General features: G+C 41.9%; 1 long non-coding RNA gene across 1 annotated transcript; it reads left to right on the top strand.

The window, feature by feature from the left end:
• On the top strand, positions 1–4,294 carry LOC134348116 (uncharacterized). Its single transcript, XR_010018357.1, has 3 exons — positions 1–335; positions 937–1,003; positions 3,637–4,294. It is a non-coding gene; the product is annotated as an uncharacterized LOC134348116 (long non-coding RNA).
• The last annotated feature ends 8,995 nt before the right edge of the window (positions 4,295–13,289 follow it).

The following is a 13,289-nucleotide window of genomic DNA, read 5'->3' as shown; positions in this document are numbered from 1 at the left end:
ACGCGCTGAAGGGGATCCGGCGAGTCACGTGAAAAGCGCCAGACCTCCATGTGCGGCAGCAGCAAAATGCCGCAGATGCTGGAAACTGTGGGTAAAATCTGAGAACGCTGAACTCTCCTGACAATTCAGGAAGACCAGTGCTCCAGATTGGGCACAGCAGAGCACCTATGCACAAATGACCTGCTAGCCCAGGGGATACACCAAGCCCTCTCTGGGTGCAATACGCACAAGATGCCAGAGGGAAATCAGGCAGCATCTATGGAGGGAAATAACCAGCCAACGTTTCTGGCCAAGACCCTTCATCAGAACTGATTAACAGATTTCCAACATCTACAGTATGTTTTGTGTCTTTGGGACAGGTGGTGATATGGACATTGATATACTAAAAGGGTACACTAATGGTATACTATAAAAGTAGGTCACCATCTCCAATTACCTTGACTGGAAGCAACAACTCTAGTCTTTATTGGCCAGTTTTGCATTTCCCATGCCTCTTGGTTTGGTTCATATATCTTTTGTAGTCTGTGCCTAGTGTATGAAAGTCAGTTGTCCACCAGGGCTTCCTGCAGCTTTTCAAAGCCAGAGACACTTCCCAAGCTCTGACAGAAAAACTGTGTTTTGAAGCAAAACATTAGCCCTTCACTGATGGTCCATCGGCCGAGTGGAAGGTCACGTACCAATATCTGAGTTTGTGTCAGACCAAGGTTGTCCACGACTAACTTGACCAATCAGATATCAACTGGCACAGTGTAAAAACAAGTCTTATTCAGCTGCTTTAGTCCAACGTCCATTTTTCCTTTCAATTGCATCTCCACCCTCTTTCTGAGTACTAACATTGCCCTTGCATGGCACTCTAGATCCTAACCATTCACTAGGCAAATGAAATTTCTGAATGTCACTTCTTCATTTTTGTCAATTGTTTTCTATTCTATATAGGTGGAGGAACAACAGCAGAGCAGCCGTGGCTGGAGTTTATGTGAGAAGTGAGGAAGGTGCAAGACAGGTATATTCCAAAAAAGAAGAAATTTTCGAGTGGAAAAGGGATGCAACCGTGGTTGACAAGAGAAGCCAAAGTTAAAGCAAAGGAGAGGGCATACAAGGAAGCAAAAATTAGTGGGAAGACAGAGGATTGGCAAGTTTTTAAAACCTTACAAAAGGAAACCAAGAAGGTCATTAAGAGAGAAAAGATTAACTATGAAAGGAAGCTAGCAAATAATATTAAAGAGGATACTAAAAGCTTTTTCAAGTATATAAAGAGTAAAAGACAGGTGAGAGTAGATATAGGACCGATAGAAAATGATGCTGGAGAAATTGTAATGGGAGATAAGGAGATGGCAGAGGAACTGAATGAGTATTTTGCATCAGTGTTCACTGAGGAAGACATCAGCAGTATACTGGACACTCAAGGGTGGCAGGGAAGAGAAGTGTGCGCAGTCACAATTACGATAGAGAAAGTACTCAGGAAGCTGAATAGGCTAAAGGTAGATAAATCTCCTGGACCAGTTGGAATGCACCCTCGTGTTCTGAAGGAAGTAGCTGTGGAGATTGCGGAGGCATTAGCGATGATCTTTCAAAAGTCGATAGATTCTGGCATGGTTCCGGAGGACTGGAAGATTGCAAATGTCACTCTGCTATTTAAGAAGGGGGTCAAGAAAGCAAAAAGGAAATTATAGACCTGTTAGCTTGACATCGGTGGTTGGGAAGTTGTTGGAGTCGATTGTCAAGGATGAGGTTACAGAGTACCTGGAGGCATATGACAGGATAGGCAGAACTCAGCATGGATTCCTTAAAGGAAAATCCTGCCTGACAAACCTATTACAATTTTTTGAGGAAATTACCAGTAGGCTAGACAAGGGAGATGCATTGGATGTTGTATATTTGGATTTTCAGAAGGCCTTTGACAAGGTGCCACACATGAGGCTACTTAATAAGATAAGAGCCCATGGAATTACGGGAAAGTTACATACGTGGATAGAGCATTGGCTGATTGGCAGGAAACAGAGAGTGGGAATAAAGGGATCCTATTCTGGTTGGCTTCCGGTTACCAGTGGTGTTCCACAGGGATCAGTGTTGGGGCCGCTTCTTTTTACATTGTACATCAACGATTTGGATTATGGAATAGATGGCTTTGTGGCTAAGTTTGCTGACGATACGAAGATAGGTGGAGGGGCCGGTAGTGCTGAGGAAACGGAGAGTCTGCAGAGAGACTTGGAAAGATTGGAAGAATGGGCAGAGAAGTGGCGAATGAAGTACAATGTTGGAAAGTGTATGGTTATGCACTTTGGCAGAAAAAATAAACGGGCAGACTATTATTTAAATGGGGAAAGAATTCAAAGTTCTGAGATGCAACGGGACTTGGGAGTCCTCAAACAGGATACCCTTAAAGTTAACCTCCAGGTTGAGTTGGTAGTGAAGAAGGCAAATGCAATGTTGGCATTCATTTCTAGAGGAATAGAGTATAGGAGCAGGAATGTGATGTTGAGGCTCTATAAGGCGCTGGTGAGACCTCACTTGGAGTACTGTGGGCAGTTTTGGTCTCCTTATTTAAGAAAGGATGTGCTGATGTTGGAGAGGGTACAGAGAAGATTCACTAGAATGATTCTGGGAATGAGAGGGTTAACATATGAGGAACGTTTGTCCGCTCTTGGACTGTATTCCTTGGAGTTTAGAAGAATGAGGGGAGACCTCATAGAAACATTTCAAATGTTAAAAGGCATGGACAGAGTGAATGTGGCAAAGTTGTTTCCCATGATGGGGGAGTCTAGTACGAGAGGGCATGACTTAAGGATTGAAGGGCGCCCATTCAGAACAGAAATGCGAAGAAATTTTTTTAGTCAGAGGGTGGTGAATCTATGGAATTTGTTGTCACGGGCAGCAGTGGAGGCCAAGTCATTGGGTGTATTTAAGGCAGAGATTGATAGGTATCTGAGTAGCCAGGGCATCAAAGGTTATGGTGAAAAGGCGGGGGAGTGGGACTAAATAGGAGAGTGGATCAGCTCATGATAAAATGGCGGAGCAGACTCGATGGGTCGAATGGCCTACTCCTGCTCCTTTGTTTTATGGTCTTATAGTCTACCTGGGTATACTCCAACCCGATGGCATGAATATCAATTTCTCCTTTCGGTTAAAATTTTTCCCCCTCCCCTTTCCTCTTCCTCTAATTCCCCACTCTCATTTTTTACCTCTTCTTATCTGCCCATCACTTCTCCCTGGGTCCCCTTCTCCTTCCCTTTCTCCCGTGGTCCACTGTCCTCTCCTATCAAATTTCTTCTCCAGCTCTTGACCTTTCCCCACCCACCTGGCTTCACCTATCACCTTCCAGCTAGTCTCCTTCCCCTACCCCCACCTTTTCATTCTGGCACCTTCACCCTTCCTTCTCTGTCCTGAAGAAGGGTCTTGGCCCGAAATGTCGACTGCCTTTTCCATTGCTGAACCTGCTGAGTTCCTCCAGCATATTTTGTGTATTACTTTCTATTCTACATTTCCTCGTCCTTGAACCCTCCACCGATGGGAACAATTCCTGTTATAGAGATACATGACAGAAACAGCCTCTTTGGCCTACTAAGTCCTCACTGACCATCAGGTTCTAATTTTTATAGCATTTTTGTACCATTTTTATTTTCTCCACACTACCAGGTAACTTTGGGACATGGGAGGCAACTGGAGCACCAAGAACAACTCCACACAGTCACAGGAAGAACATGCAAACGGCACACAGACAGCATCAGAGATCAGGATCGAATCCTGGTCACTGGAACTGAGGCAGCATCTCTACAAGGTGCACCACTGTGCCATCCACCATCTACAGGTGCACATTCCTTTATCCGAAATTCTGAAATCCAAAAAGCTCCGAAAATTGAAGTTTATTTCACCAACAGCTGACGTCACTCAGGTGTGACGTGGCAGCACGAGCAGAGGCCGCCAGATGTCAGTTGTGGCTCAGCGCTTGTACAGGTTACATGTGCATTTGCTGTTCGCTGATATTTTGTGTTCACTGTTGACTTTGTGTTTAATTTCACTGTGAAAATGTCAAAAAGAGCTGCAGATACCCCTATGGGTAACAATGAGAAAAAGAGAAGGAATCTTCTCTATCAATAACGCAGAAAGTGGAGTTATTGCAGAAACTTCATCATGGTGTGTCTGTGTGGCACCTTACTGAAGAAAATAATGTCGGAACTACCACTGTATATGATTTAAATAAACAGAAAGAGAAGTTACTGAAGTTTTATAGTGACAGTGACAGTGACCTTCTACATTTATTCCAATAAGTCATTTACCATGTGTTTGATTTGGTTTGTTTGAAGCTGTATATTTTTTATGTTTTATTGAATGTTTTTGTTGGAAATAAAATTTCTTCTTGTGATTATTCCCTAAACAATACAGTATAAAAATTATTTACATGGCATTTACATTGTATTAGGTATTATAAATAATCTAGAGATGATTTGAAGTATATGGGAGGATGTCCGTAGGTTTGGTGTGCCGCTGGGTCCTAAAGTCCACTGCACTGAGACAGGTGTTTTTTTGTATCGGTGTCGGGGGGGGATCTGAAATCTGAAAAATTCTGAATTCCGAAATGCAACTGGCCCCCAGGATTTCGGATAAGGGATTGTGGACCTGTATTCACATTTATTCTGTCTATACCCATCATGATTTTAAATACCTCTGTCAGAATACTTCCAATTCCCTTTAGTCTAAGGTTATATACTTGCTAACTAGACAACTAAAGCAATCTACTCAAAGTTCAAAGCAAATTTATTGGCAAAGTACATATATGTCACCATATACAACCCTAAGATTCATTTTCTTGCAGGCATAATTAATAAATCCAAAGTAGAATAATAACCATAATAGAATCAATGAAAGACGATACCAAAATGGGCATTCAACCAGTGTGCAAAATACACAAACTGTGCAAATACTAAACTAAAGAAATAATAATAATAAATAAATAAGCAGTAGATATCAAGAACATGAGCTGCAGAGTTCTGAAAGTGAGTCCATAGGTTGTAGGAACATTTCAATGATGAAGTGAGGTTCAGTGAAATTATCTCCTTTGGTTCAAGTACCTGATGGCTGAGGGGTAATAACTGTTCCTGAACCTGGCAGCATGAGTCCTGTGGCTCCTGTACCTTCTTCCTGATGGTAGCAGCAAGATGAGAGCATGACCTGGGTGGTGGAGGTCCCTGATGATGGATGCTGCTTTCTTGCAATAACATTTTGTGTAGATGTGCTCAGTGGTGGGGAAGGCTTTGATGGACTGGGCCGTATCCGTAGGATTGTCCATTCAAGAGCATTGGTGTTTCCATGCCAAGCTGTGTTGCAGCCAGTCAATATAGACTACACCATACATCCGTAGAAATTTGAGTTTTAGATGCTATGCCAAATCTTCGCAAACTTCTAAGGAAGTAGAGGCACTGCCATGCTTTCATCACAATTGCACTTGTGTGCTGGGCCCAGGACAGGTCCTCTGAAGTAATAACACCAAGGAATTTAAAGTTGCTGAACCTCCCCACCTCTAGTTCCCCGATGTGGACTGGTTCCGAGACCTTTGATTTTCTCCTCCTGAAGTCAATAATCACTTCCTTGGTCTTGCTGTCATTGAGTAAGAGATTGTTATTCTGGCACCACTTAGCCTGATTTTCAGTCTCCCTCCTATATGCTGATTCGTCACCACTAAGGCCAGTGACAGTAGTGTCATCAGCAAGCTTAAATATGGCACTGGAGCTGTGCTTAGCCTCAGTCATAAGTTTAAAACGAGTAGAGCAGAGGGCTAAGCACACAGTCTTGTGGTGCACTTGTGCTGATGGGGATATTGCCAATCCGAACTGACTGGGGTCTGCAAGTGAGTAAATTGAGGATCCAATTGCACAAGGAGGTATTGAAACCAAGGTCTTGAAACTTATTGAAGACTTTTGAGGGGATGATGGTACTGAATGCTGAAATGTAGTCGATAAAGAGCATCCTGATGAATACATCTTTGCTGCCTAGACATTCCAGGGTTGAGTAAAGAGCCAGTGAGATGGCATCTGCTGTGAACCAGTCGCTCTGGTAGGCAAATTGGAGTGGATCCAAGTCACTTCTCAGGCAGGAGTTGATATGTTCATCACCAGCTTCTCAAAATCACTTCATCCCTGTAAATGTAAGTGCTACTGTATGTTAGTCATTGAGGTAGGTTACCAAGTTCTTCTTAGGTACTGCTATAATTGAAGTCTGCTTGAAGCAGGTGGGAACCTCAGACAGCTAAAGTGAGAGGTTAAAGATTTCAGTGAGCACTCCAGCCAGTTGATCAGCACAGCTGTTTAGGTACATGGCCAGGTACCCTGTCTGGGCCGGATGCTTTTTGTGGGTTCATCCTCCTGATGGCTGCTTACATGTCAGCCTCAGAGACTGAAATGACAGGACCATCAGGGGTTGTGGCAGGTCGTGATGGTCCCTCCCCGTTTTGATGGTCAAAGTGAGCACAGAAAGCATTGAGCTCATCAACAGAAAGCATTGTACTCAATTTCCACGTGGAAATATTTCAATGATTAAGCTTCCCTCCCAATATTCTCTATTAATGATCTAAATTCTGATTTTATACAGAGGCCTTAATCACTAGCAAATCCAACCTAATATATGGCAAAACTTTGAGGATGCTTGATATCTAAAATAGAGAAATTGTCCAAAATAGCAAATAAGTCAAAAGTAGCGGCTTCAAAATATTTTACATGCTCTTCCTGGTTTACAAATGCCCAGCTGGCGGACATCCTGAGCATATGAATGAATATTTGTGAGACTGGTGGGATGGATTTTCTGGCTGCTGTGGGTTTTCAGGGATTTTCGCCAGGGGTACACAGGGATTTTCCACCTTTCTATATTTCTTTTCTTTTCACCATGTCATTCTACAACACTCCACCCACAACCCCCCCCCCCCCAGCAATCCACAACGATCAGGGGCTGCATCAAACCAAGTAGAGCTGGGAGTGCCAAGCATACTCACTCACTAACTAAGTCAGTGAGGCCAGCTGGCCATTACTGTTCCCAGGCCTGCTCGCGCTTCTGTCACAGGATCTGTGATCCTCTCCCCAAAACTAACTTTGTTCATGAGAACAAAACAAAATGGGTTACAAACAATTCTCCAGAACAGAGCTTTGCTTAATCTGGGAACTGCTTGTATTTACTTTCACATGACTAGGATACACATCTTAGTTAAGAATCTACTTTTGTACTTCTGGTGAACTCACAGGAAGTACAATAGCCAACATATTATAAATTCTTAAACTCTCTATCAGGCAAAACTATTTTTGTCACAGTCTCTGAATTTAAATTTCATTTTGAAATAAATTAATTTAAGAAAAAATATTTTTTGGAATCTTTCATTATATGGATGCTGAACTCCATGATATTTCATCTCACTGCTCCAAAATGAAATTGAAGAGATGAACAGATTAGACTGTGCCATACATAGATTCAGACTTTTCAATTAAGCACAATACATGAAAACCAGAGAACAAAAATATATCATTCTTCTGATGTCCTCTATTTTCTTTTTCGGGGTGGCTGGGGTCCTGTCAGGTCTGTGATCTGCAATGGCACTCAAACAGAGGTTCTGCAAGGTGGTGTGTTCCCATTCTTGGAGCTTGATGATCAGCTGCATTTTCGATATGGCCAGGTCTAGCCTGAAGTTGGGTGCCTTTGGGGTGTGGCCTTGCGCAGCCCTGTGGACACAAATTCTTGCTGGTGTTGTGAACTGAAGCGCAGGAGGAGCCAGAACATCAAAGATAGCAAGAGTGGCTGTCGGAGGCCTCTGTACTCAGTGATCAATCGCTCGCTCTCTCTCTCTCTCTCTCTCGATAGTGAGTGAGAATTTGCTGCCGACTCTCAAGTTGGGGAACTCGAAATAAAAACAACAGTTCAGATTGACTAACATCAAAACAGCGAATGTTTGCCTCCCCTCTCACTGTGGAAGGAGTAATATATTTAACCAATTTCCCCTGGGATCAATAAAGTATGACTATGACTATGACTATATCTGTTTCTCTCTTGTTAGTGAGAGAGCCTGTGAGATGTCAAAATGTGGGAGTAAACAGTTAATTTTTGATGCACAGTGGACCATGGTCTCTCTTTGGGGGCTTTGCTATTGCTTGCATGGTGGGTGGTGGGCATGCTGATACATTATGCTCAAGTAAGTGGGAGGAGGAGAAAGAGGGTTGATCCAGCTTGCTGCTGCTTATGCGTGGGAGTGGGAGAGGGGGGTTGAGCTTATTAAGTTATTATTCTGTCATTCATTCTTTGGGGTTTTTCTTCTGTTTCAAGGATGTCTGCGGAGAGTGAAAATTCCAGGCTGCATATTGTGTACATTATCTGAGATTAAATTGAACCATTGAACCTTTGAACTGGCTTGTGTTCTCATATCTCCTTTCATCCTAACCAATACTACCTGTCCCTATCTACAAATCTCTATGGACTTAAGTCAGAATCAAATACAATATCTTGGGTTGATACTTCAGTTTCTTTCTGAGGAATTGTAGCTCTGTAAGAAATGATGAGTCCCACGGCAAGGCAAGTATAGAAGATATCATCACCCATAACTACTTTCTCCAGATACTGACTAATCTGATGTTTATTTCATCATTTTCTGATTTATTCTTTACATTTTGTAAATTTTCCATTTTATGATGTCAATTGTTGATCATTAGGCAAGTGTGCCTAGAAGACAACCGTAAGACCATAAGATATAGGAGTTGAATTAGGCTCCTAAAGAAATTTCTCCTCATCTCCATTCTAAAAGGATGCCCCTCCATTCTGAAGCCATGTCCTCGAGTTTTAGACAGTCCCACTATTGGAAACATCCCCTCCCCATTCACCCTATCAAGGCCTTTCACCATTCAATAGGTTTCAATTAGGTCATCCCTCATTCTTCTGAATTCCAGTGAATACAGGCTCAGAGCCATCAAACATTCTTTGTATGATCAGCCATTCAATCCAGGAATCATTTTCATGAACCTCCTTTAAACCCTGTCCTGTTTTAGCACCTTTTCTAAGAATCATAATCTGATCATCCCCATCCTAATGGAGACAATACTGCCTCAAATACCACCGTACTATCAGATATGAGCTATAAATCCATTTATTTGATCATGGTACAAGTAAAGCACAACTTGCAGATTGATGCCTTAGGTGGGAGTTGAAGGTCCAATATGCCTATGCCTATGTCACAGTTGAGGAACATCACAATGTAGGACATAACAGTTCAGGACAGTGCAGAGCATTGAATGTGAAGAAATTCTTAAGGCAATCTGCATTCTTTCATTCGCCTCATTAGATCTGACAGAATTATTTAAATTGGCCTAATTATTATCTATGACCTCCTGCAGTCCAACTCCTGAGTTACTGAGCACCCAAGAAAAATGACGACTTTGTGGCTTCCATACTGGTCTTTATGGGACTCTACCACTAAAGCAAGGTCACAACATTGTTGGGAGATTAGTTTTGTTGTCTGTTTGTATTTCATCTAACTGCTGTGTGTTTTTAAACTTTTTATCAGTGGGTTGAACCTGAAGTAGCTACGTACTTCTGGCATTTTTGTCCTATTGCAACAAGCGCATGTTTAACATAAGTAACCATTATGCAGAGCCTCCCAGCGGCTATCCTGATGCCTGCAAGAAAATTAATCTGAGTTTTATATATGGTGACATATTCGAGGGGTGATTGATAAGTTCGGGGCCTAAGGTAGAAGGAATCAATTTTAGAAAACCTTGCAGAATTATTTTTCAGCAAAGTCCCCTCCTATGTTTACACACTTAGTCCAGCGGTCGTGGAGCATACAGGTCCCTTCTTTGTAGAAGTCGGTGCCTTAGACCTCCAGAAAGTGGTCCACAGCAGGGGTGATTGATAAATTCGTGGCCCAAGGTAGAAGGAGACGAGTTATACAGCTCTTGTTACATGGATGTGCAGTTCAACTCTTTGAGTGATTATGCAGAAAGTTTGAAGTTAATAACTCATCTCCTTCTACCTTAGGCCACGAACTTATCAATCACCCCTGCTGTGGACCACTTTCTGGCGGTCCAAGACGCCAACTTCTACAAAGAAGGGACCTGTATGCTCCACGACCGCAGGACTAAATGTGTAAATGTAGGAGGGGACTATGTTGAGAAATAAATGTGCTAGGTTTTCTAAAATTGACTCCTACCTTAGGCCACGAACTTATCAGTCACCCCTCCTATGTACTTGAATAATAAATTTACTTTGAACTTTGACACTGATCTAGAAAAAAGGCTAGGTTGAATTTAAAAAATGTGCTTTAGTCATACTATTAGCTTCAAGGCAGCCTGTGTGAGGATGGTTTAAATTACCCATAGCTCTATTTCTCATTGGATTATTTGGAGGTTTCTCTTTCTTCAGCTATGTTCTGTATTTGTCCCACAGTCCAAAGGCTTTCTTCTTTTTAATTTTATCTGTAACAAGTGTAACTCTCGCTTCGGCTAGCAGCTTAATATAGGGGGTGATAACCCCCGGCCCGGCCAAACTTAAAAAATCTTGTTTGGGTGGATGCTGCACGATGTGTCCCCTGTTACAGATCAATACCCCGAAATAACAAACAATACACAATATGCGATTAAACGATTAAGCTTTATAATTCTTACTTTGACTATATGGTTAGTAAAGAAACAAAAAATAAGAAAAAAAGGGCCCAATCTTATTAAACAGTCTGTTGCGCAAAGTTGGAGTTCACTGATAAATCGATCGTCCACCATCGACCTCTTCTGGTCGTCGCTGCCCTTCGGACCCTCGCTCCAAGTCCACCCTGTGCGGCGATCTACCAGATCTCTCTATATGCATCTTCTCTCCTCATCTCTCCCCGGCAAAAGCCCGTGAAAAATTTCCTTCCAGATTCACAAGATAGAGCAACAAAATCTTGATTGGCTAACATGCGTAACCATAATCCTGTTATCTCCAGCCATAACCCAAACATTGCTGCTACAGAGAAACCGTTGCCTCAGCAGTGAACATTACAGAGAAGCCATTTCATTAGCAGTGAAACCTTACAGCGCATTACACAAGTTATTACCCTCTGAGTACCATCGATAGTACTATCATATATTAAATATTGCAATAGATATTTTCATTGCCATCCCATGACTATTCTATTTTTCTTGAGTTGCTATGATGACAGATATTGACTTAAAGGGGAGTAAAAGTGATGCTGTGATCTCCCTGGGATTTCCATGGGTGAAGAAACTGATCAGTGCAGATCAAGGTATCATGATATGTGTAAGAGTACAAGAGCATAGTGAAACAATGTTGGTGTTTCAAGCCGATACCCTAGATTGATAGTATACCACAGCACAGAAACAGGCTCTTTGGCTCATCTAGTCCATGGCGAAATACTAATTTTCCTGGTTCCATTTACCTGCGCCCAGACCATAGCCCTCCATACCCTCCCATCCGTGTACCAATCAAAATTACTCTTTAAGTTTCTCCCCCCTCAACTTAAGAATGCTGTGGACTCGATCCAAGATGCTTCTGCCCCTGACACTCAGGAGGCAACATACCATCCAGGAATCTCGCCCTCATCCACAGAACCTCCTATGAATTCCGTCTTTTTGTTTGAAGAAAGGAAATGACTGGATTTATGAAGCATATTCAGACTTTCACAAAATTTACAGATATATGGCTGTAAAAATATGGCTGATTACATTATTGATTTTGAACAAAAAGTACAGTCATATGCATAAATACAAAATGGAACTTCCTGGTAGAGTGCTGGGGTTTAAATTGTTGGATACTGGGTGTCTAGATATAAAGGTCAGACAGCTAGCATTAACTGCATGTACAGAACTTACACTTGTATCTATGAAATTGGCACTGAAGAGGATTTTTGGAGAAAAGGCCGCTAAGACAACAGTCAGAATTAGTTTGAGTCAGGAAATGGCATACTTCACTGAGCAGAAATGAGAGTATAGCAAGCATAGATCCCAGGGAAACCAGACAAGGGTACCGCTACCTGGTACAAATCCAATAAACAAGTGTGGCAGATCGAAATGTGCAGTATTTACCACTGGGCAAGAAACTGTCTGCACAGAACGTAACAAGTTAGGTTAACTGAAGAAAACAACAAAACTGCAGATGTAGAAGAGTGCCATATCACATTTTTGCAAAGGAATCACTCACTAATGCAGAGATATCTGGGGATTTTGACCATAGAATCTCCAGGATTTGCTGTTATTGATACAGCATGCACATGCTCAGTATGTGGAGAAAAATGGCTTGAAAGCTATGAAAGTGAAATAAACCAGAATGAAATGCAGAAACTGGTGAACACAGACACACTTAGTAACAACGCATTCAAGTTTAGAGATGGAAAAATTGTACGTTCCACCAAAAGAATGAAAATTCCTGCAAAAATAGGGCAGACAAAATATTACATCGAAACAGAGGTGGTACCAGTGAACATTTCAGTAAAGCAAGGATGGTACTGGATATGGAGAATGGTCAAGCAAGGACGTTTCAACAGCCAGTGTCACTTGAGCTCACCAGCTTTGGACATTCTATATAAAGACATTGCAAAGAATCAAAGTGAGAATGAAAAACTAACTGTCACAGAAAACATGACTCCAGATGAGAAATACAATGTGTTGCTCAAACTTCACAAACAGTTTGAACATGCTTTGATTGATAGACCGGAAACTGCTCAGGAGTTCAGGAAACAAAGGTGGAGATTATTTTTCCATTCTAAAGCAGATAATTGACAGCTGTGAAATATGCCAAAAGTTTGGAAAGCTCAAACCCAAGCCTGTGATTGGTCTGCCACTGGCATGTGAATACAATGAAACAGTAGCTATAGACCTACATGAACTGGAGCAAGGAGAGTGGTGTCTCCACATCATTGATGAGTTCACATGTTTCAGTGCTGATAGCATTGTAAATACATGAAAACCCTTAGAAATAGTAAAACTCTTCATCCATTCCTGTAAAAGTGTGCACGGCCCACCTCAGAAAGTATGCAGTGATAATTGTGGGGAATTTAATAATGATGAATTCAGAGACATGGCAGAGAACTTTAAACATTGAAATAAAGACAACAGTGGCATACAGTCCTTGGAGTAATGGACTTCTGGAGCAGCACTATCAAACACTTACTGAAATAATGCTGAAGATAAAGAAAAGTAATGGCTGTAATTGGAACAAAGCCCTGGACTGGGCCCTTATGGCGAAGAATATCGTGCATAATATACATGGTTATAGAGCATATTAATTGGTGTTTGGCAGGAATCCTAACCCTCCCTCTGTACTAGTTGACAGAC

Source organism: Mobula hypostoma, chromosome 6 (genome assembly GCF_963921235.1).
Source record: "Mobula hypostoma chromosome 6, sMobHyp1.1, whole genome shotgun sequence".
In the NCBI taxonomy this organism is placed as follows: Eukaryota; Metazoa; Chordata; class Chondrichthyes; order Myliobatiformes; family Myliobatidae; genus Mobula; species Mobula hypostoma.
Note: the sequence above shows the minus strand (reverse complement) of the source record. Positions and strands in the feature narration are given on the sequence as shown.